At 38.9% G+C, this 21,894-nt stretch overlaps 1 protein-coding gene across 3 annotated transcripts in view; it reads left to right on the top strand.

Moving 5' to 3' along the window:
- Positions 1 to 21,894, top strand: part of dusp14 (dual specificity phosphatase 14) — a 28,801-nt gene that overhangs the window by 3,431 nt on the left and 3,476 nt on the right. The window contains exon 1 of one of the 3 annotated variants that reach the window (XM_048160274.1): positions 6,811 to 6,935. The exons of 1 other annotated variant lie outside the window; for it this stretch is intronic. The gene's annotated coding sequence lies outside the window, so the exon portion shown is untranslated. Of the gene's footprint in view, positions 1 to 6,810; positions 6,936 to 8,356; positions 8,656 to 21,894 lie in introns of those variants that run through there. One more of the 3 variants, XM_048160273.1, reaches the window with a different exon arrangement.

Here is a 21,894-nt window from a genome sequence, read left to right as displayed (position 1 = left end):
CAGATGTTGAATTATAAATGATAATGCCTAAATGTGAATGACTAAGTGCTATAATGTAGATCAGATTAGGCCGAAAGACCAGTTAAACAGAGACCAGCTCAGAGTGGTTTAAGCTGTTTTTGTCCCCCAGAGGCAATTTGATGAATGATTATGCAGATGATAAATATTTTTTGTCTTTGGAATAACATGTAAAGCAAATACTGTAGATTTGATTTAATCTATTTGCAATTTTAATAAAGTGGTCTCTATTAGTGAAAGTAATAGAGGTTGGTGAGAGTTTGAAAAAAGGGAAAAGTCATTTCAGAAGTGAAGCTATTTACTACATTTTTTTTTTTTTTTTTTTTTGTATTATTTGAAATAACATGCGCTGATAAATCGCTCATAATATGACCAAGAACGTGTGTTAAGAAAGTAAATAGAGTCTCTTTTGATTTCACAATTTTAAAGAAAGTGCCCGTGCCATTGGCAACCGCTTTGCCTTTATTGCTAGGCAGTGATTAACATGGACGTGAACTTGTCTTTCATTGTCAACACTCTCGGTTTCCTTGGAAACCAGGTCCATGGCATTCTAGAGCTCTAGTCTGAAAGAGGATCGGCTCAAGGGAGGAGGGACAGCAAGAGAGCGGACACACAAACACACACTCCTCACACTGTTACACATGTACTCATCTGTTCAGCTGAGGAGTCATGGCTGAGCTCAGTACTGAAGCTTTGCATCTGCTCCTCAATGTCTTTTCACCTGCCAAGTCCTTCTCTAACTTGAGAATGAGCAGCTTAATCCTCATTCAGACTGAGGTTTGTTTTGACATTTTCAGTTTGTTCAATGTGTACTTACTAAAATGAAAAAACAATGATGTTCTTGTAACTCTGAGCTTTTAACAGCACACTTCAGTCGGTACACAGCCGGCGTTTGTTGAACTGGTGCGTGTTAACCGGCTATACACATGCAACCCTGTATAAATCCGCCTGCTAATTCGTTACTTGGAGGCGGAGATGTCTGACATGCAGGGACAGCTGGAGCTGAGGACGGTCTAACAGTCTGTACTCATGTCATCATACAGATCCAGAGTCTGTTCACTGCTGCCATTCACAGCTGGAGAGACACAGGTGCCTTTGGGATCAGACACCGGACTGCATTAGCAGCTTTCTGTGAGGGAGGAATTGCGTCACTAGCCAAAAATAGGTTTCATGTCTATTCAGTGTTAATCCAGTTCTGCTAGAATGAATATGTGTACCACCAACAGGAATGTTGCATTAATTGGATTGCAAATTAGGCTCCTTCATACAAGACATCATAATCCTGCACTATAGTTTGTTGGGCATGGCCTAAATTAGAATTTGAACAATTATATTCTCAACCCATTTTACTTCTGTAATGTGACGTCAAACAGGATGCTCACAAGAAGAACATGTAGAGCGGGACTTAATTTTGTTCATTATGGCATTGATTGGATTGTGAATAGTCTCCGTTACTTGCTAGACTTTGCTGTCGCTTGTCAGCACTCATCAGTTGAAACTTAAGCTGCCCTGGTGACGTCAATGGAAAAATCATTTCAGATGCATTTTGATGAATGATTTTGCAGATTATATTTCTTTGGAATTACATGTACTCATGAATCTTGGACAATAAGACTATAAATGTGTTTTAGAAAGGAAATAGGGTCTATTTTGATTTCATGTTGACTTAAATCTGTGGTTCTCATACTCTTACTCCATGTCACACCACTTACCATAACAGTGTTTCAACACACTACTACTCAACCAGGCCCCACCCCTTTTTTTTGCATATGCCTTGGGTGGGAATTATTTAAATGAGGAATATTGTGACGTGTACATTCCCAGAAGAAAACTTAAGACTACAATCGAAAGCATTTCAGGGAGTTCAGAAACAGTGCTTACTAATATAGAGAATAACTTCTCTTTGGAGTGGACTTTGTGCTTTGTAAATTTGCAGGCCTTTTCATGTATAACGGAGGCAAGCTAGTAAGAGCTGCGCAGGTAAAAAGCACTCCCAATATCCTCAAGAGGCATACTAGTGATAGATGCTAGAGGCTGCGTGCCTGCCTTGCTTGCTGGAAACACTGGTTCGAATCCTGCTCGGAGCGGTGCAAGTATATCCAAAGGAGTTACATTGGTGCTGTGACCCAGATGAGATTAAGGTTTAGGGGTGTGAGTATAACAGAGGCCAGCTATTAAGAGCTGTGCGGGTAAAATGCACTCCCCTGGCCTCAAGAGGCACACTAGCGATAGACGCTAGAGACTGCACACTATGCCTCCCATGCTGGAAACGCCATCTCAAATCCTGTTCGTAGTGGTGCGAGTAGAACCGGAGGGGTTACATTGGTGCTGTGACCTGGATGGGAGTGAGGTTTAGGGGGATGAGTGTAACAGAGGCCAGCTAGTAAGAGCTGTGCTAGTAAACCTCACCCCTATGGCCTCAAGAGACGCACTAGCAATAGACGCTAGAGGCTGCATGCCTGCCTCCCATGCCGGAAACACCAGTTTGAATCACACTCAGAGCAGTGCGAGTAGATCCAAAGGGGTTACATTGGTGCTGTGACCCAGATGAGAGTGAGGTTTAGGGGTGTAAGTATAACAGAGGCCAGCTTGTAAGAGCTGTGTGGGTAAAACGCACTCCCATGGCCTCAAGAGGCACACTAGTGATAGACGCTAGAGGCTTCGTGCCTGCCTTCCATGCTGGAAACACTGGTCGAATCCTGCTCGGAGCAGTCCAAGTATATCCAAAGAGGTTACATTGGTGCTGTGACCCGGATGAGAGTAAGGTTTAGGGGTGTGAGTATAACAGAGGCCAGCTATTAAGAGCTGTGCGGGTAAAATGCACTCCCATGGCCTCAAGAGGCACACTAGTGATAGACGCTAGAGGCTTCGTGCCTGCCTTCCATGCTGGAAACACTGGTCGAATCCTGCTCGGAGCAGTCCAAGTATATCCAAAGAGTTTACATTGGTGCTGTGACCTGGATGAGAGTAAGGTTTAGGGGTGTGAGTATAACAGAGGCCAGCTATTAAGAGCTGTGCGGGTAAAATGCACTCCCATGGCCTCAAGAGGTACACTAGCAATAGACGCTAGAGGCTGCGTGCCTGCCTTCCTTGCTTGCTGGAAACGCGGGTTCGAATCCTGCTCAGAGCGGTGCAAGTATATCCAAAGGGAGTGAGTGAATGGGAATGAGGTTTAGAGGGGTGAGTGTAACGGAGGCCAGCTAAGACCTACAGTATGTGGGTAAACCTCACTCCCCTGGCCTCAAGAGGCACACTAGCGATAGACACTTGAGACTACAAACTTTAACGTCCTTGTTTACACGCCTGCCTCCCATTCCAGAAACACCCGTTCAAATCCCGCTCAGAGCAGTGCAAGTAGAACCGGAGGGGTTACACATGCTCATAATTTGACGTCATCTTTAGGCCAGCTTTGGAAGTTTGTTGAGGCCTCCTAATGGGTCCCAGCCCCCTGGTTAAGAGCATAAAAAATGTTATTTACAGATTCTATGGACAGTATCTGAGGCATTTCCTTGCACCAATTCCACAGAAAATAACTAAATCAAGCAAAAATCACAGTATTTGCACTTAAATGGAAATCTGTGGGGCAAGGCATTGCACAGGAATACACATTAAAATACACAAAAGTTTCAAAAGTAACACTGCAAGACTTAAACATTAAAGCTTTAATAAAACAAGTTTCACATTGGATTGTAACCCTCCAGAATGCCTTGCACCATAGACTTTCATTGTATGCTCATAACTGTAACTGTACCTTTGTTTGCTTACAAACTGAGGGCCAAGCCGAAATGAAGTGTGGTAATCGATCATGGCGCAGATGCTGTTGATAGAGCTTAACTTGCTCTGAACCCAGAACATTCAATTAATCCAGAGATCTCATTACAGCTGTAGGCACTGGATCTGTGTGCTCATGGGCAAGATGTCTAGATGTGTTAGCAGATGCCCGAGGCAAGGCCAAACCTCCCAACTTCAGCCTGTCCATCTGAAGGGAGATTTTGGAAGATGGGAGAGTGTCTGTCTCTGGAGAGTTTGGATTCTCTGGACCTCTTCCAGCATGCCTGGCACACCACATCTATTTCTGGTCCAGCTCTCACACAAGGGCAGTGGAACGGGTTTGCTGCCATGTTCGAAATTCTTTTCCAGTGATTTAATTAAATATTGGCATAAATACAATGTGATGAGTTAGTGTTGTCATGGCGACAGGGTGGCATCTGAACTCTGAGGATGTGTCATTGTCTTTTGTTTTCAGTAGGTCAGATCTATATTTTCATTCTCCTCATCGAGTATGGTGTCGAGAGGCTCCATTTAGATCAGATTATGGATTGTTTCCCAAAAGCATCACAATAAATTTTCTGCCTCCATTCAAGCCAGTGGAAACATATTAAAGCTCACTGTCTCACTGGAACAACTGTGACTCAGCTGACATTTTAGTCTCATTTTAGTCTCGTCTCTGCGGCTCGGCTCACTCTCTCTGTGTGTCATTTTCTCCATCTATCGCTGTTCCTTTTTTAAACAATGATCATCCTCATGTCCAGCGTGTATCACATTCCTCTCCAGCAAGCAAGTTTCCTCTAAACTGATTCTTATTAAGGTATTTGTCTTCTCAGTTGTACAAGTGCACATCAATTACATTGTTTAGTAATATAATTATAGTAGCAACAGCTAACTAGCAACATAGAATTCTGGATGTTATAAATAGTTTACAAAAAAAAGATGCTGAATTTCACAGAAATGTGACTATCAAACAATAAAGAATATTCAATGAGAAAGAAATGGGGACCTTATGACCCGGGAATATATTGGGTTGTAAAAAATATGACAACTAAATTGTTTTAGCAGTGGGCAAAATTAATATGTTTATGAAGATTACAAACACCAGAAATGTGTGTTGTTCATAAAGTAAATAAGGGTCAGTTTGGATTTCATGTTGACTTGAATGTCAACAGTCAGTGTAGGATTGTTTTGTGTGTTAATTTGTAGAGTTAGTTTTTCTAGCAAACATGCTATATTGTCATTGATTGGCTTTACGTGACATTGTTCACAAGCTGATTTAATCATGTCTTTCTGCGGTTGAAACACTCATTGAACGATTACATGAGACATGATATATTTCAGTAAGCTTTACAGTATCTTTTAACATTCCTTCTGATGTTTATTCATGTTTATTTGGTGCTAGTAAAAAAAAGGAAGACAGATTGGTTCATGCACCACATGAACTGAGGCACAATAGAGTTTTTTTTTTTTCACTGCGTGAGTCGATGTCAGTTGCATGAGAGTTGGCAGCCCTTTATAAGTAGCCTTAATAGACATAGCCACAAAACTTTGATTTTTCTTTCACACACTCTCAGGAAAAAAAAGATACAAAAGCTGTCACTGGGGAAGTACTCTTTCAAAAGGTACATTTTTGTACCTAAAGAGTGCATATTAGTACCTCCAAAGGTACATATTGGTACCAAAAGTGTACATATTAGAAACTTTTTAAAGGGTACCGTCCAAGTGACGGTGAAAAAAAAAAAACCTTTTGTACCATTTTTTTGGTCTTTAAAGGAAAGAGATAAATAAATTACATTATTATGCATCCTCCTTTACACAAGAACATTTTGTCCTCAAAGTTGATGTGTTAGAAGCAGGAAAAATTGGCAAGCATAAGGATTTGAGCGAGTTTGAGAAGAGACAAATTGTGATGGCTAGACGACTGGGTCAGAGAATCTCCAAAACTGCAGCTCTTGTGGGGTGTTCCCGGTCTGCAGTGGTTGGTATCTATCAAAAGTGGTCCAGGGAAGGAACAGTGGTGAACCGGCGACAGGGTCATGGGCGGCCAAGGCTCATTGATGCACTTGGGGACCGAAGGCTGGCCCGTGTGGTCCGATCCAACAGACGAGCTACTGTAGCTCAAATTGCTCGAGAAGTTAATGCTGGTTCTGATAGAAAGGTGTCAGAATACACAGTGCATCACAGTTTGTTGCGTATGGGGATGGATAGCCGCAGACCAGTCAGGATGCCCATGCTGACCCCCATCCACCGTCGAAAGCGCCAACAGTGGGCATCAGAACTGGACCACAGAGCAATGGAAGAAGGTGGCCTGGTCTGGTGAATCACATTTTCTTTTACATCACGTGGATGGCTGGGTGCGTGTGCGTCGCTTATCTGCGGAACACATGGCACCAGGACGCACTATGGGAAGAAGGCAAACCAGCGGAGGCAGTGTGATGCTTTGGGCAATGTTCTGCTGGGAAATTTGGGGTCCTGCAATCCATGTGGATGTTACTTTGACATGAACCACCTACCTAAGCATTGTTGCAGACCATGTACATTCTTTCATGGAAACGGTATTCCCTGCTGGCTGTGGCCTCTATCAGCAGGATAATGTGCCCTCCCACAAAGCAAAAATGGTTCAGAAATGGTTTGAGGAGCACAACAATGAGTTTGAGGTGTTGACTTGGCCTCCAAATTCCCCAGATCTCAATCCAATCGAGCATCTGTGGCATGTGCCACCAGTCCCAAGTCCCATCAATGGAGACCCCACCTCTCAACTTACAGGACTTAAAGGATCTGCTGCTAACATCTTGGTGGGGTCTAGTGGAGTCCATGCCTCGACGGGTCAGGGCAGTTTAGGCAGCAAAAGTGGGATCAACACAATATTAGGAAGGTGGTCATAACGTTATGCCTGATCTGTGTGTATAAAATATATATATATATATATAACACACACACCAGCAGTCTCACTGTTTGCATTGTTCAGAGCAACAGAAAAGCAGTGACCCTCCCTTGGGCTTCAGCTCTCTCCCCAGCAGAGAGTATCAGGTGTGCCACTGACTCTTCCAGTCTTTGTCCTCTCTCTTTTCAGACCGTTCCTGCCTCTGACGCCACTACACTTATCCTGGAAATCCAAACAGTACAGCTCTGTGTTTGCCTCTGAGGTGAGATATCTCAAATAAAGACTTTGGGTTCTGTGCCTCAAATGCTTGCAGCACTGTGACAGCAAAGCAAAGCATTGGAGACTGAAGCTTAGCATTATATTGCCTGCTGTCTTGACCTCGATAAGCATGACGTTTGTGTTTGAGATGTGCCATTCCAGAAACTGCTCATGCCAATATGTTCTGGCTCAAGTATTAATACGGTGATTGTAAAGTGTTAGACTTCCAGACATAAATCAACAGATGAAAATGATTTTCAGGTTGAAATTAGCTTCATTCAAGCCCTCATGATTTAATTCATAATCTATTTATGTATGAGTCAAGATTTATCCATTCATCAGATGGGTGGACAGAGAATTAAGAATAACTCATTAAAAAATTAAAATTCTGTCATCATTTACCACCCATGTCATTTCAAACCTGTATGACTTAATTTCTTCCATTGAACACAAAATGAGATATTAGGCAGAATGTTCAGGCTGCTCTGTTCCATACAATAAAAATGTTCTCAGTAGCACGTTATAATAAATTTCATTAAAGTTGGCATGAAAAGGAAGTTGTAATAGTCTTTTTCCCGATATCTAAATGAAACAGCTCCTCAAACAAGAAACATGTAGGACAGGACTTGATTTTGTCTGTGGGGAATTGATTGGATGGTTGTGGTTTGCTATTGGTCGATCTCATGTAAGTGACAGGTTGTCCCGCCCTCATGCCAGTAAACATGTCATCAAAGAATAGATGTTATTTTGATTAAAGATTATGAGGGCACATGAATTTTTAAAAAATAATGATGTGCACAGATAAAGCATTTCTAATAAATACTGTAATATTCCATAAATAAATCATAATTGTCCATTTTAATTTCATGGTGACTTTAAGAAAAACAACATTGCTACATATAAAACCCCTAAAATATCATTAGTTAGAAGGGCATGTATTGAAAATTCAAGAAAATGTCATGTTTTATCAGGAATAGGCCTATATTTCCAAGGAAATTACTCATTTATGTCATATTAAGCCATATTGAACATGTGGGCGAGTAAATAATGACAGAATTTTAAATCCTGCGTTAACAATTCCTTTAAATGTCTTTATAATTTGACATTAAGAGATTGAGTTTTATCTGAGAAGTTATGCACAAACTCTGAAAGTTATGATTCGTTGCTTGCTTTTTTATCTTTTTAGAGGTTTCTAGTTTTGGCAAACAGCTTCTAAACTACTGGTAACTGGTCTAAAAATCCAATTAATCCAACAGTAATTGCTAAATGATTTTAATATAGAGATTATATTGTGAACTCCAGTAAGATGACCTGTATATTTGCACCACCCTCATAAATATGATGCGCCTGAGGCTCTTTAAATCTATTATAGTGGCGTTATGTTCATCATGTCCACATGATGTTTGTTGCTGAGAATGTCTTGTCATATTTGTAGCCGAGTGTGGATCGTGATGTGTCAGTATGAGTACTGACTGGCTGTAGTGTTGGACGGGGGAGGCGCTTCTCTGCTCTTTAAGCGTATGTTTTCCCAATAGAAAATTTCCTGTTGTCATTCGCACCATAGATACGCGCGCGCGCTCATCTCCATCACGAGAAAGCGCGTGGAGTTGTCAGATTTTACGGAATATTCCCGAAATATCAGCTTATTTGCATGATAGAGATACGTTCATCAAGTGAATGTGTAACCCGTGTGTAATTTCAGAGGACAATGTTTTGTGTGTGAGGTAAGTTAAGTCTGTTCTTTGGGTCAGAGGAACATGAGTAATCTTGTTAAACAGAGTCTAAGCTGATGTTATGATGAATATGTCGCTTTCGTGATGTTTATGTCGTTACATCTCGGAAATGTAACGTGTTTACAAGTGTGTGTGTCCGACACAAATGTTATGCGTTTTCTCTTTTTAATAAAAGAAAATGCTTGTTACAGTAACGCGCGCAAAGTGAACACAAACAGTTCGCGTGCGTGGAGCGGAATAGTTGTAATTTTCCGCGATGTTTTTGCCATGTTCGCAATGATGCTTCAATAATTTTCCGTCACTAGAGTTTGAACTACACTCGTTTTCTTGAAAATTGAGCAGCCAACAGGTTCGCCGTCGTATCAGTTGCAGATATTTTGTAGGCTATTCAAATGTCTTTTTGAAAACATGTCATGGATGCCATTTGATAGAACAGGTTTTTCGCATTCAATTTTTTTCTTTTTTTTTTTTTTTTTTTTTTTTTTTTTGTAAAAACATATCATGGATGCCATTGATAGAACAGGTTGGTGTGCGTGACTGAGTCAGACATGAGGCGCTCAATGCAACAAAATACGATCTAATTCACTGGCATTAACCTGTTCATTTCACCTCAGCGTTGACTTACCCATTATTATCATAGCTTAGGTTCAACGTCTTTCTTTAAATATTTTCCAACAACCATGTTGTTCATTCTAACAAATAGCCTAAGTACACTCGCTTTAAAAACACCTTTGACATCTCAGAAGCCTACAGATTTCTAAGACTTCCCACCTGTAGGATAAAATTAAATATGCCTACACAAGTTTACATGTACAAATAAATGTTTTCCAACACTATAAACTAGCTATAGCCTGATTTGTGAACAAATATTTTTTTTAATTGGTACTTTGAAACAAACTCATATTGTGTAAAATGAATTAGGGCTGGGTATTAACACATTTTTCACGATTCGATTAATATTCACATGCTTTCGATTCAATTACGGTTTCGATTCGATTCCATATCGATTATTTTGGATATAGTATTCAGTTACAGTATGGCAAATTTTCTAGAGGAAAAAAATCTCTCAACTAATGCTGTAAACTACACATGGGAGTCAGTTGGTACTACTATAATAATATTGAAGGTTAAATTAACTTATTTATATACAGACACTTAAATTACACTCAATGATGTTTTTATTATAAATAAAGTTTAGAATTACTTAATCATATTTCTACTCCAATTTGTTTTTTTGAAATATAAACATTTAAATCGTGGCTTATTCAAACACGCATTACATATTGAAGAACATTAAAAATTATAATGAATATGTAACAGTGCATAGCTATATTTATCAGAATGTTGCTTTCTAGAGTTCACTTTTCTAGCTGACTAATGAGTTTATGGTCACTGAATATGTTTTTCTAACACAAACAGTTCGCGTGCGTGGAGCGGAATAGTTGTAATTTTCCGCGATGTTTTTGCCATGTTCGCAATGATGCTTCAATAATTTTCCGTCACTAGAGTTTGAACTACACTCGTTTTCTTGAAAATTGAGCAGCCAACAGGTTCGCCGTCGTATCAGTTGCAGATATTTTGTAGGCTATTCAAATGTCTTTTTGAAAACATGTCATGGATGCCATTTGATAGAACAGGTTTTTCGCATTCAATTTTTTTCTTTTTTTTTTTTTTTTTTTTTTTTTTTTGTAAAAACATATCATGGATGCCATTGATAGAACAGGTTGGTGTGCGTGACTGAGTCAGACATGAGGCGCTCAATGCAACAAAATACGATCTAATTCACTGGCATTAACCTGTTCATTTCACCTCAGCGTTGACTTACCCATTATTATCATAGCTTAGGTTCAACGTCTTTCTTTAAATATTTTCCAACAACCATGTTGTTCATTCTAACAAATAGCCTAAGTACACTCGCTTTAAAAACACCTTTGACATCTCAGAAGCCTACAGATTTCTAAGACTTCCCACCTGTAGGATAAAATTAAATATGCCTACACAAGTTTACATGTACAAATAAATGTTTTCCAACACTATAAACTAGCTATAGCCTGATTTGTGAACAAATATTTTTTTTAATTGGTACTTTGAAACAAACTCATATTGTGTAAAATGAATTAGGGCTGGGTATTAACACATTTTTCACGATTCGATTAATATTCACATGCTTTCGATTCAATTACGGTTTCGATTCGATTCCATATCGATTATTTTGGATATAGTATTCAGTTACAGTATGGCAAATTTTCTAGAGGAAAAAAATCTCTCAACTAATGCTGTAAACTACACATGGGAGTCAGTTGGTACTACTATAATAATATTGAAGGTTAAATTAACTTATTTATATACAGACACTTAAATTACACTCAATGATGTTTTTATTATAAATAAAGTTTAGAATTACTTAATCATATTTCTACTCCAATTTGTTTTTTTGAAATATAAACATTTAAATCGTGGCTTATTCAAACACGCATTACATATTGAAGAACATTAAAAATTATAATGAATATGTAACAGTGCATAGCTATATTTATCAGAATGTTGCTTTCTAGAGTTCACTTTTCTAGCTGACTAATGAGTTTATGGTCACTGAATATGTTTTTCTGAGGTAAATGAGACGTTACATGACTTTGTTTACAAGCTGTTTTATTGACGTCTTTCCGAGGTTGAAACACTGATTGAGCGATTACACGAGACATGATACGTATAAGTTGTACTGTATACTTTAACATACCTTCAGATGTTTATTTTGCGCTGTAACTGGTATTAAATCGGAGGAGATGATGTTCACGTGCACTCAGTGCTGCCGCTTCTCTTTAACTGAGGCGCTAAAGTGATCTGTCACGCCACATTAAACAGCGCCAAAACGGTATTTATTTTTTGAATCTCATAATCTCATAATTAGATGGACGTCATTTGAAATCTGAGACTTTGCTTCATATCAGAAGTAACAAAGCATTTATTGCGATTTATTGGATGGGAGGCGCTACATATTCTGCTCATTCATCAACTGAAAACAGACTAGACTAATCGATTCTTGGGATTTAAGAATCGATATTGGTTTGTAAAAATGAGAATCAATTAAAATCGAGAAATCAATATTTTTTACCCAGCCCCTAAAATTAATATTCAGTAATCTTGTGATTCAGATGGATTTAAATCTTTAAAATGTTTGCATCTGAAATGTCACTAATTCTTTAGTTTGGAGCCACTTGTTGAATGAGCATGGATTATTTCATTAGGCCATTGACAAGATTAAGTTGGTAGAGTAAACACGGCTCAGGTTTAGTTTCCTGTTTTCCACATTTGGTGTGGAAGAAGGGCTGCCATTTTGGGGCTCGAGTTTCTCAGCAGGTGTCTCTCATTCCCATTAATGCTTGCGGAGGTGGAATCAGACTCTGGGAGAATTTCCACACACAGCATCCGAGACCTGCGGCACTGAATCTGTGATGTGCACAAGTGTTGGCAGATCCAGAGTCACATACTGAGTGATGAGTGCCTGTATGTGTGCGTATGAGGTTGACATAGCTGCCCATTACTGTCATGCCATGAATATGTGTTCACGCCACGCCACAGGTGGAGAAAATGAATTACTGTAGCAAAATCGCTTGGCACCCAGTGAAGACATTAATTTAAGATTGAGTGGCTGCTTCTAATTTACTTGGACGATGGATTTTTTTAGTGCCTTTTCATAGACATTGTGATAATAAAATACAAGAAGCACACGTTTATCTTTAAAGGAATAGTTGCAATTCATTTGCTAGTGTTGCTCTCAAGTCATTCCAAAACTGTATGACTTTCTTTCCACCATGGAAAACAAAAGAAGATATCTTGTATTTTTTTTTTCTCCATACATTTGTGTGTCATACCCAAATATGATGCTGAAAATGCAGAAATGGAAATTATATTTGTGAACCACTGCAGAGTGACTTTCATACTGAGTCATATGAATATCTTTTATGTATATTGTTTGTTCTTTTTTGAAGCTTGACAGCCCCTAGTCATTTTCTTTTGTTATTGTATAGTTTTTCAAAATCTCTTCCTTGGTGTTATACAGAATACATGAAAAAAAAAAAAATCAAGTCATATGGATTTGGAATGATGTGAGACTGTGTAGATGACAAGACTTTCATATTCCTACAACTATATGCTTTATGTTTAGAAGCAATGCATTCAGCAAAAAGCAGTGCGTACAGCTCTTTCTTCTCTTCCTACTTCTCCACTCACTCACTTGTATAAATAGCTGTGATAGTCAGCAGCAAGGCCTTTGACTATATCAGCACTTTGGGCTTCTGAGGTCTTTGCTGAGATCTTTGCTCTTATATATCAAGCCTTTATTCCTCAACATCTACAGTAGTCGGGTCACGGCACCAGAAATCAATCTTTTAACCCATTATTTGCAAAAAAAAAAAAAAATTCCTCTCCACCATAGTTCTTAAAGGGGTCCTATTATGCTCATTTACAATTTCAAAATCTTGTTTATGGGGTCTGCTAGAATACATTTACATCATTTAACGGGGACATATCATGAAAATCTGATCTTGTCCATGTTTAAGTGCTATAATCGGGTCCCGGTGCATCTACCAACCCAGAAAATGTGAAAAAGGTCAACCCAGTAACTTTGTTTAGGCAAGCCTTTCTCTGCAAGCATGTGAAAAAACAAGCCGCTCAGATTTTGCTCTCCTTGTGATGTAGGAAGGGGAACTTATTATAGTATTACTGCCCCTTAATATGCACTTTTCCACCCACTGCACCGTCATTTTCGCATGTGAAAACAGTGTACCAGTTCTAAGGCCATGGCAAAAGTTTGAGCAAAGCATGCTAACTGTTCTGTCGTTGGCTGCTCAGATGAGAACAGAACACTATTTAGAGTCTTGTTAGCTTGCAAGTTGACCCTGGCAAGTTTGATTGCTAAAAAAGGGTTTTTTCTGTCCAAGCAATGTTTTGCAAAAAATATTAGACCATTCACAGTATTTGAAAGCAATCATAAACGTTAGTCTGTTGTGTATGGCTCTGTTTGGCAAACAGGTACGCTATGTATAGTGGGCATCCATACGGGTTTTGCACAAAAGATTAACATGACGGCACATGCTAGTCGATGAGTTGAATCAACATCACAGCAACTACATAAATGTATCCAAGAACCATTCAGAAACATCCAGTTGCATTCTAAAAGTCTCTCCATCAGTGTCCAACTCCGGTTTGAACAATCTAAGGCTGAACACCGTTACCATTTTGGCTGCATGAGATTCTCCAGCTTTGTTGTTGAGCAACCGAAGCTTGAGCTGTTTAAGCTCCACCCTCTTCTGAAGAGGGGGCCTGGGAGCAGCAGCTCATTTGCATTTAACCCTTAAATGCACGACTGTTTCGCCAATCATTCTTACATATTCGGGTCTTTATCGACCCGGATCTTTATCTAACACGGAAGGACCTCTACCTGTCGCGATAATATAAAACTCCTCTGATATTAGAGTAACAATTACAGAAGAATAAAATAAAGCATATTTTGTTACCTTTTGGAGCTTAAAAGGGCTCCGTTTGAGCAGATGTTTTATGCCATCATCACTGTCCTCGTCAGAGCTCATTTCCCAGTAAATTCAGCAAATAATGGGCTAGTTTTATGTTTGAGGTCACGAATATGAGCCCATTCGCGATCTCAAACATATTCTCAAAACTATATAATTTTCAACATCTTCCAAATCAATATTTCAATCGCTAACAGCTTCACCAGATCCATCCAATAACAGTTACAGTCATATTTGATTGCGTTCAGTACTTGCTCTGCAGTAAATCACTGAGCCATTTCATGTTTTTCTTATTATTTCGTTTTCTGTCTGAATGAGTCGTCACTTCAGCATTGTGTATCAGACATTGCCACCTTGTGGAATAAAGGTGAATTGCACTTATTCCGTCATCTCATTGTGCAGAAAAAATATACGTACACTCATACACACCTCGGGTCGTTTGCAACCCTATACAATTTTTACAAAAAATGAATACAAAAATAGGCATTCTTTTATAATTTCATGATATTTTTCTTGTTATATTCTTTATAATGAATTGATTGAGGAATACCAAGAAGGTTGATGTCTAACTTTAAAAAATGAACGAGGAGGAGGGTAGTGAATGACGTCTCGGGTCACTAAAGACCCGAGGTATGCATTTAAGGGTTAAAGGGACACACACAAAAACAGCATGTTTTTGCTCATACCCAAATAGGGGCAAATTTGACAAGCTATAATACATTATCTGTGGGGTATTTTGAGCTGAAACTTCAAGGGATAGTTCACCCAAAAATGAAAATTTGATGTTTATCTGCTTACCCCCAGGGCATCCAAGATGTAGATGACTTTTTTTCTTCAGTCGAACGCAAATTATGATTTTTAACTGCAACCGCTGCCGTCTGTCAGTCAAATAATAGCAGTGATTGGGAACTTGAACAATAAGAGTCGAAAAAACTTCCATAGACAAGTCCAAATTAAACCCTGCGGCTCGTGACGGCACATTAATGTCCTAAGACACGAAACGATCGGTTTGTGCGAGAAACCGAACAGTATTTATATAATTTTTTACCTCTAATACACCACTATGTCCAAGTTCGTTCAGCTTCCGGCTAGTGAGGTCTGATCGCGCTCTGACAACGGAAGTGATGTCTCGCGCTCATTGAAGTATATGGGCGAGACATCACTTCCGTCTTCAGAACGCGTTTTTTGACCTCACTAACAGGAAGCTGAACGAAGTTGGACATAGTGGTGTATTAGAGGTAAAAATTATATAAATAATGTTCGGTTTCTCGCACAAACCGATCGTTTCGTGTCTTAGGACATTAATGTGTCGTCACGAGCCGCAGGTTTTAATTTTGATTTGTCTAAGCAAGTTTTATTTACTGTTATAGTTGAAGTTCCCATCTACTGCTATTATTTGACTGACAGACGGCAGCGGTTGCAGTTAAAAATCATAATTTGCGTTCGACTGAAGAAAAAAAGTCACCTACATCTTGGATGCACTGGGGGTAAGCAGATAAACATCAAATTTTCATTTTTGGGTGAACTATCCCTTTCACAGACACCAGAGACTTGTGAAAAGGGGCATAATTGAAATTTAATATATAGATTAAAAAAATCTTTTTTTTCTTAGAATTTACATTGTTGATGCACCTTTTTTCATCCTCTGTCTGAACGCTCTGTTTTAAGCCGGGTTCACACTGTGCGATTTATAATAGTCCTTTACGATTGTTGCTTTTCAGACTGTAAGAACATGATCCTCATGTCACACTGTGGGATCTCAGCTGTCATTTATGTCAGACTGTACAACAGTCAAGGTGCATTAAAAACAGACGCGTGCTTGAAAACTTTTTTTACATCATCAATCAGTGACAGTGAGCTGCATTACGCATGGGAAATGCTGGCTAATAAAGACATTTCTAGTGTTAATTTTGATCACGGCTTGTCTTGAAAAATGAAGACAACTTGACGTTCGTCGTAGGAGAAGTCACACTGCAGGACTGTGCGGCAGATCTTCTGACACTGCCAGAATTTCATCAGAGGTCAAATTTGATTGCAACGGTCATTAGTCGGCTGTCAGTGAACATGTCAAACTGATCAAAGACTACAGATTTTAGCCTAGGATTATAGGAATCTTTTAGGATTCTCAAAATTTGTCTCAGACGACCAAATTGTGGCCAAAATTGCATAGTGTGAACCCGGCTTTAGTTAGCCTGACGTGGTCATACACAATTCTAGTCAGAATATGAGTCTGATACTGCTCCATTGGGCTTTGATTATGGGGGCGTATTTCAACCGATCCAGGAAAGACCTCAATTGGATAGATCTACAACCAGTCAGAGCTACGTATGTTGAGCGCTGGCATAACCGCTGGTTATGTCTACCTCGTCGTGCACGCCGAGTTGCATCGCCGTGATGCCCATTTCGGTTGCTTCTTTCACTTGGTTCTCCATGAGTGCGACCAAAGGAGAAACCGCAATGACCACAGGGTTTTCATTGCGCCTCATCTTCTTAGCGACCATCGGGGCCAGCTGATAAATCAAACTTTTGCCGAATCCCGTAGGAAGGACGGCAAAGACATCTTTCCCATCGACAAATGCCTTGATCGCGGTCCTCTGTTCCTCTTTTAAAATGAATGCGCTGTCGATATCTTCTATAACGGACGCGATGGCGGAATCTACACATCTCAGTTCTTCAACAACAGCCATCATTGTTGTAAACTAATTCAACCCAAGCGCTCTTTGATGACGTGGCTGATTACGTTTCTGGTGATAATCTGTCAGTCATCGCCCTGACAATGTGATTGGTCCGAACAGTTTCTGTTCGGGCATAATTACTCCTCTACGGATCGAGTCCAGACCGAACTTCCTGACCTAAAAATGTTGTGGGCGGGGCTAAGTTCGGCTGGCATCCAGGCTAGGCTTTAGTTTCAGTTTCTTTAAAACCCACCTTCCAAAAACTGCACTCTGCTCTGATTGGTCAGCCGGCCACATCTGATGTGATTGGTCTACTGCTTAGAGTGTGCATCGGAAATGTAACGGCCATTAGCATAACCAGCGAGTATCAGCTCTGAAGGCTTCTTGAGGCGCTGTAAACTCTACTGTAACTACGCTAACTATACCGTCAGTTTTGCAATATCAGTTCGAGCCGATAATAAAAGTCAAAAACACAAGCTGAGCCCAAACCACTTTAACATGCACGACTTGTGCAGGATGTTTCACAGCGGTAATTCTTTATTTTATACCTCTCTTACATTTTAGATGTGATGTTATAACTGTGTCATTTATTACATATGACCCGCATCAAACTGCGTGGTTCAGAAAGCAGTCGTTAGAAAATTGGTGAGAACACAACAATAGGTTGTGGTTGTATACTGCTGAGGAATAGTGTTAAAAATACATTTTAACCACTGTTTCCTCAGTTCGTCTGCCCAAAAACGGGAGTTTCGATTTGGGGTGGAAAAACAGCATCTCTTAGACATGGTGACAACGCACTACTAATGCAACTCATCCAGGCTTTGCCCCTCCCCCTTATTTGTGTATGCCTTGGAAATTGTTGAAATGAGAAATATTGAAACGTGTACGAAAACTCAACAACAATTGAGGCATTTCAGGGAGTTCCGAAACAGTGCTCACTGATAAAGTGAATAACTCCTTTTGGAGTGACATTATGCTTTGTAACTTTGCAGACCTTTTTCATGCTCAAACAGCAACATTATACACTAAAGAAGGCTGAAAATATAAAAAAGCACAATAGTCAAATATGCACCAATGATATTCATTCACAAGATATGCAAGAACGTGATGACAATCTAAACTGAGATGACTATGGTGCCATATTTGATTTGAAAGCTACAGCTTTAGGGTCAGCTATTCCTTTAAGCAAGGCATATTGCACACCAATTTACCCAAGAACACTTAGTCACTGACTGCCCTTTTGTGTTAACAAGCCCACAAGCTGTGAAGAAGAGTTTGTTGGGCACCACACGTGGCATCCAAACTCAGTGATTTCAGTGTGAGAAAGAGTGACAGCCAGAGAGAGAGATTGTGTGCCCCGTTTGAAAGGATGGTAGAGACTGTAGATGTTATTGCGATCAGAGTCCCATGAGAATGCAGACGGGCTGTTTTTCATTGATGTAGAGGAAGGCTCAGGGAGACAGCCAGCACAAACTGGGGCAGATGGGTTTTATTAATGCAAACACAGTAGCAGACTACTGGGCACAAGGACACTGCCATAAATTGCAGGTCCTTTTGCCACTGTGCATTTCAGGAATACTACAGGGCTGTCAATTTAATGTGGTATTTTAATGCAATTAATTATTACAATATGTCTTTATTATAATTATTAGATAATAAATATTTAAAATATATCAAATAAAATTAAGGCAAAAATATATAAATACAGGGTCATTCCGTGTCAAATCAACCAGAGGTCCCCAGTTCAAATGTTTGAGTTTGTTAATATTTTTTCTGTAGAAAGATAAACATAAATAGTGATGAAAGCCAAAATATTCAGTGTCACAGATGTATATTTACTGAGTAATCCAAAATAGCAATTTTCACCTGAGATTTGGAGCCAAATTAGAGGGGTGTAAAAATGACTTTAGAAAGATGGCAGCATCATTATTTTATTTTTACACAGAGAGTGGTAGGTCTTTTAGTAAAATCTGTTGACTTTAGCAATCTTTGTTTCATTATTATGACAACAGTGACAGTTCAAAAATGGTAAAAAGCTGCCTCAAGTTTGCATGTCTGTAACTCAAGAAGCATTAAAGATATCTTAATATCCTTTTAGATTCTGGTTCTTAACAAACTTTCCTTTTGGTATCTTCATTTTAAAGGCCCTCAATGGTTCATTTCTAGAGATATGTATTATATTATAAAGCGTTATGCACAGGACATTTAAAACGGTAGACGGTATTCAACTAGACGACAAAGACATACAAAATAGAAGAAAAAAAAACGTTATCCTTTATGTTTCTTGAGTAAAGAAAACACTGTACTTACGTAAACATCAGGAGATCTCCGACTCCAAACTATACGCGGGCAGGCGTGGCAGAGTTATATGAGATTTGACTGACAGTTTGAGGAGCCAATGGAGTCACGAGGTTTAGATCTTAATGCGGCTCCATGAGTAAATTGGTAAATTGTACACATTTCCAATTGTCAAAAACCAAATGTGGGTCACTTTGCATACAGCTGATACTTTTTTTCTTTTAAAGAGGAATATCTGAAGAACAAATAATGTAGAAATGTATCTCATTTTTTTCTGTCAGCTCAATTGACCCTTTGCCAGGAGTTTGATTGACAAGCGATCTAACCAATCATAATGCAGAATCCGCCATTTTGTCCGACAAAAGCAGTCAGGAGTTAGAAGATTAACCTCGGTGGACTTGAACTTGAAAAATGATGTGTACTGACATCTTTCCGCATTTGAAACAACTTTTCTGGGTTCATTCATGTTTATTTGATGCTATTAATTAACTAGTAGGAAGAGATGGTCGGTTCACGAGCCGCTTGAGCTGAGGTGCTACAGCGATCTGTCACGACACTGTCACGTTTTTATTGTTTGAATTTCTTAAAAAATTACACAATTTGAAAGTTGGGGCTTTGTTTAATATCATAAGGAACCTGCTTTGTCTTGTCTGTCGATGTGTTGTCAGTATCCTCTTTGCTCCGTGATGTATTTTTCACTCTGTGTGGTGTGACAGCGCCATGGCTTGTCGGACAAAGCAACAATAACTAAGGGGGGCGGGGCTTTGCGAAAGGGTCAAATGCAGAACATACTGTGCCATATTCATTTTTCTAAAGTTTTCATGCCTGTTACTCTAAAAGTATTGAAGATATCTTAATATCCTTCTAGATTCTCATTCTTAATAAACTTTTCTTTTGAAATCTTAATTTTTAAGGTTCTGTATTTTTAAGGTCTCAGTAAATATATATCTGTGACATTTAATATTTTGGCTTTCATCACTATTTATGTTTGTCTTTCTGCAGAATAAATATAAAAAATCAAACATTTGAGCTGGGGAAGTTTCCGAAATGTGGTTGATTTGACACAGAATGACCCATATTATTAATATAATATTATGTTGATTCAATTAAACTCACATAAAATAAATTCAATTCAATTAAATATAAGCTAGATATGGCGAAAAATACTGCAGAAGTGCACATTATGCTTTAAAGCATCAATCCATCTGTAGCTCCACAAACGCTGGGGAACTACCACACCACAGGTGCTGTTTGCACAGACATCAGATGTAATTCTCATTTAACATGATTGGTTTGATATTTGTGGCATACTAATAAAGGTCAGAGTATATGAATGTTATAGAGCCCTCAGGCGTGATGGGCAGCACACAAGCCGTGAGTAGACCGTGTGTCCTTCAATAAAACACGCTAATGTTTGAAAGGTATGCAGCAAAAGTAGTTTTTCATGCCTGCCAGCGACTCGGCCACAAGAAATTGGAGGATGCAGATTAAAGCACACTTGGAATCCACAGAGGCTTCTGAGGGCCAAAATTGACAACTGAATGATCATGTTACCCAAGAACATTGAGCTATTGGGTACAAAACACAACCTTCAGCTGTTTGTCACGTTTTCAGAAGACAAAGAGTTTTTTCAGCCATGAAACTTTGCCTTTACTCCGATCACAATGAAACGTTTGTTGGATAAATCCCCTAGTCATGATAGAAATTTTGGAAGTACTAGTTCTAGTGCACTTTGAAGTAATTTTATATATTGTTAGTGTGTGATAGGGACATGATTTTAAGCAAGTCTTTTAACTCAGGATGTAAGAATGCATGCATCCATCTGACAAAGAAAATTCATAAATGGATGATTCTTCAGTTAGGGGCACGTTTGACGAGACATCTTGAAAAATGAAACTTTTTCATTCATGTTAAAACATTTATTGCATATCCCTGAATAAAGATCTGATCATGGCCTTGGATCAACCTTCAAGAAGATTTTGGTATAATGTGATGGGAATAAAAATAAATTCTCTGTGGTGAAAAAGTTGCATAACCTTGGACTTGCTATCAGAGCAACTTTGGCTTTATAAAAAATAAAAAGTGGAAAATGTATTGTTTTTAAAATTTAACTTTTTTTAAAGTGCAGAATAAAGAAGAATTACAATACATTTTATGCATTCATTATAAAGGAGAAGTTATAAAATGTTTGAACACACTTGTCACTTCATTACAAGAGTATTACTGTGCCAAGCATGCATCTTAGTGATTCTTGCCAACCTTTCTGCTATTTGTTATCAATAAATTATTAAATTTTTGTTGCTGCGTGTGTTTATTTATGAAAACTTGCCAGGTATGTGCAACATGTGGTAACCTTTTTATAAAGGCAGTAAGTCTATGAAGCTGTGGATTGCAGTGATTCTCCGCTCCGCTTCATGCCTAACAATGCCTTTCAGCTTTTCTAAAATCACTGTAAACCACCACTTGAGGTTTATTGATTCATTAGATGTCTTATGTCAAAATAATCTTGGTTGAGCCAAACCATGACCAAACTGAAAGTTTCATAATGCATTTTTTTTTAGTAAAGAATTATTCAGTTGAATCATTGTCAGAGCAAATTTTGCAACTCTATTTTTAACTGAACTTTCCAAAAGCTATTTTTCCTCCAGAATACTGAGGCACTGGGCTGCCCTCTTGTTCTGTGTGATACATCATGCTTACTGCCAGACACAGTGTATTCACTTATAACA

This window comes from Megalobrama amblycephala, linkage group LG16 (genome assembly GCF_018812025.1).
Source record: "Megalobrama amblycephala isolate DHTTF-2021 linkage group LG16, ASM1881202v1, whole genome shotgun sequence".
NCBI classification, from domain to species: domain Eukaryota; kingdom Metazoa; phylum Chordata; class Actinopteri; order Cypriniformes; family Xenocyprididae; genus Megalobrama; species Megalobrama amblycephala.
Note: the sequence above shows the minus strand (reverse complement) of the source record. Positions and strands in the feature narration are given on the sequence as shown.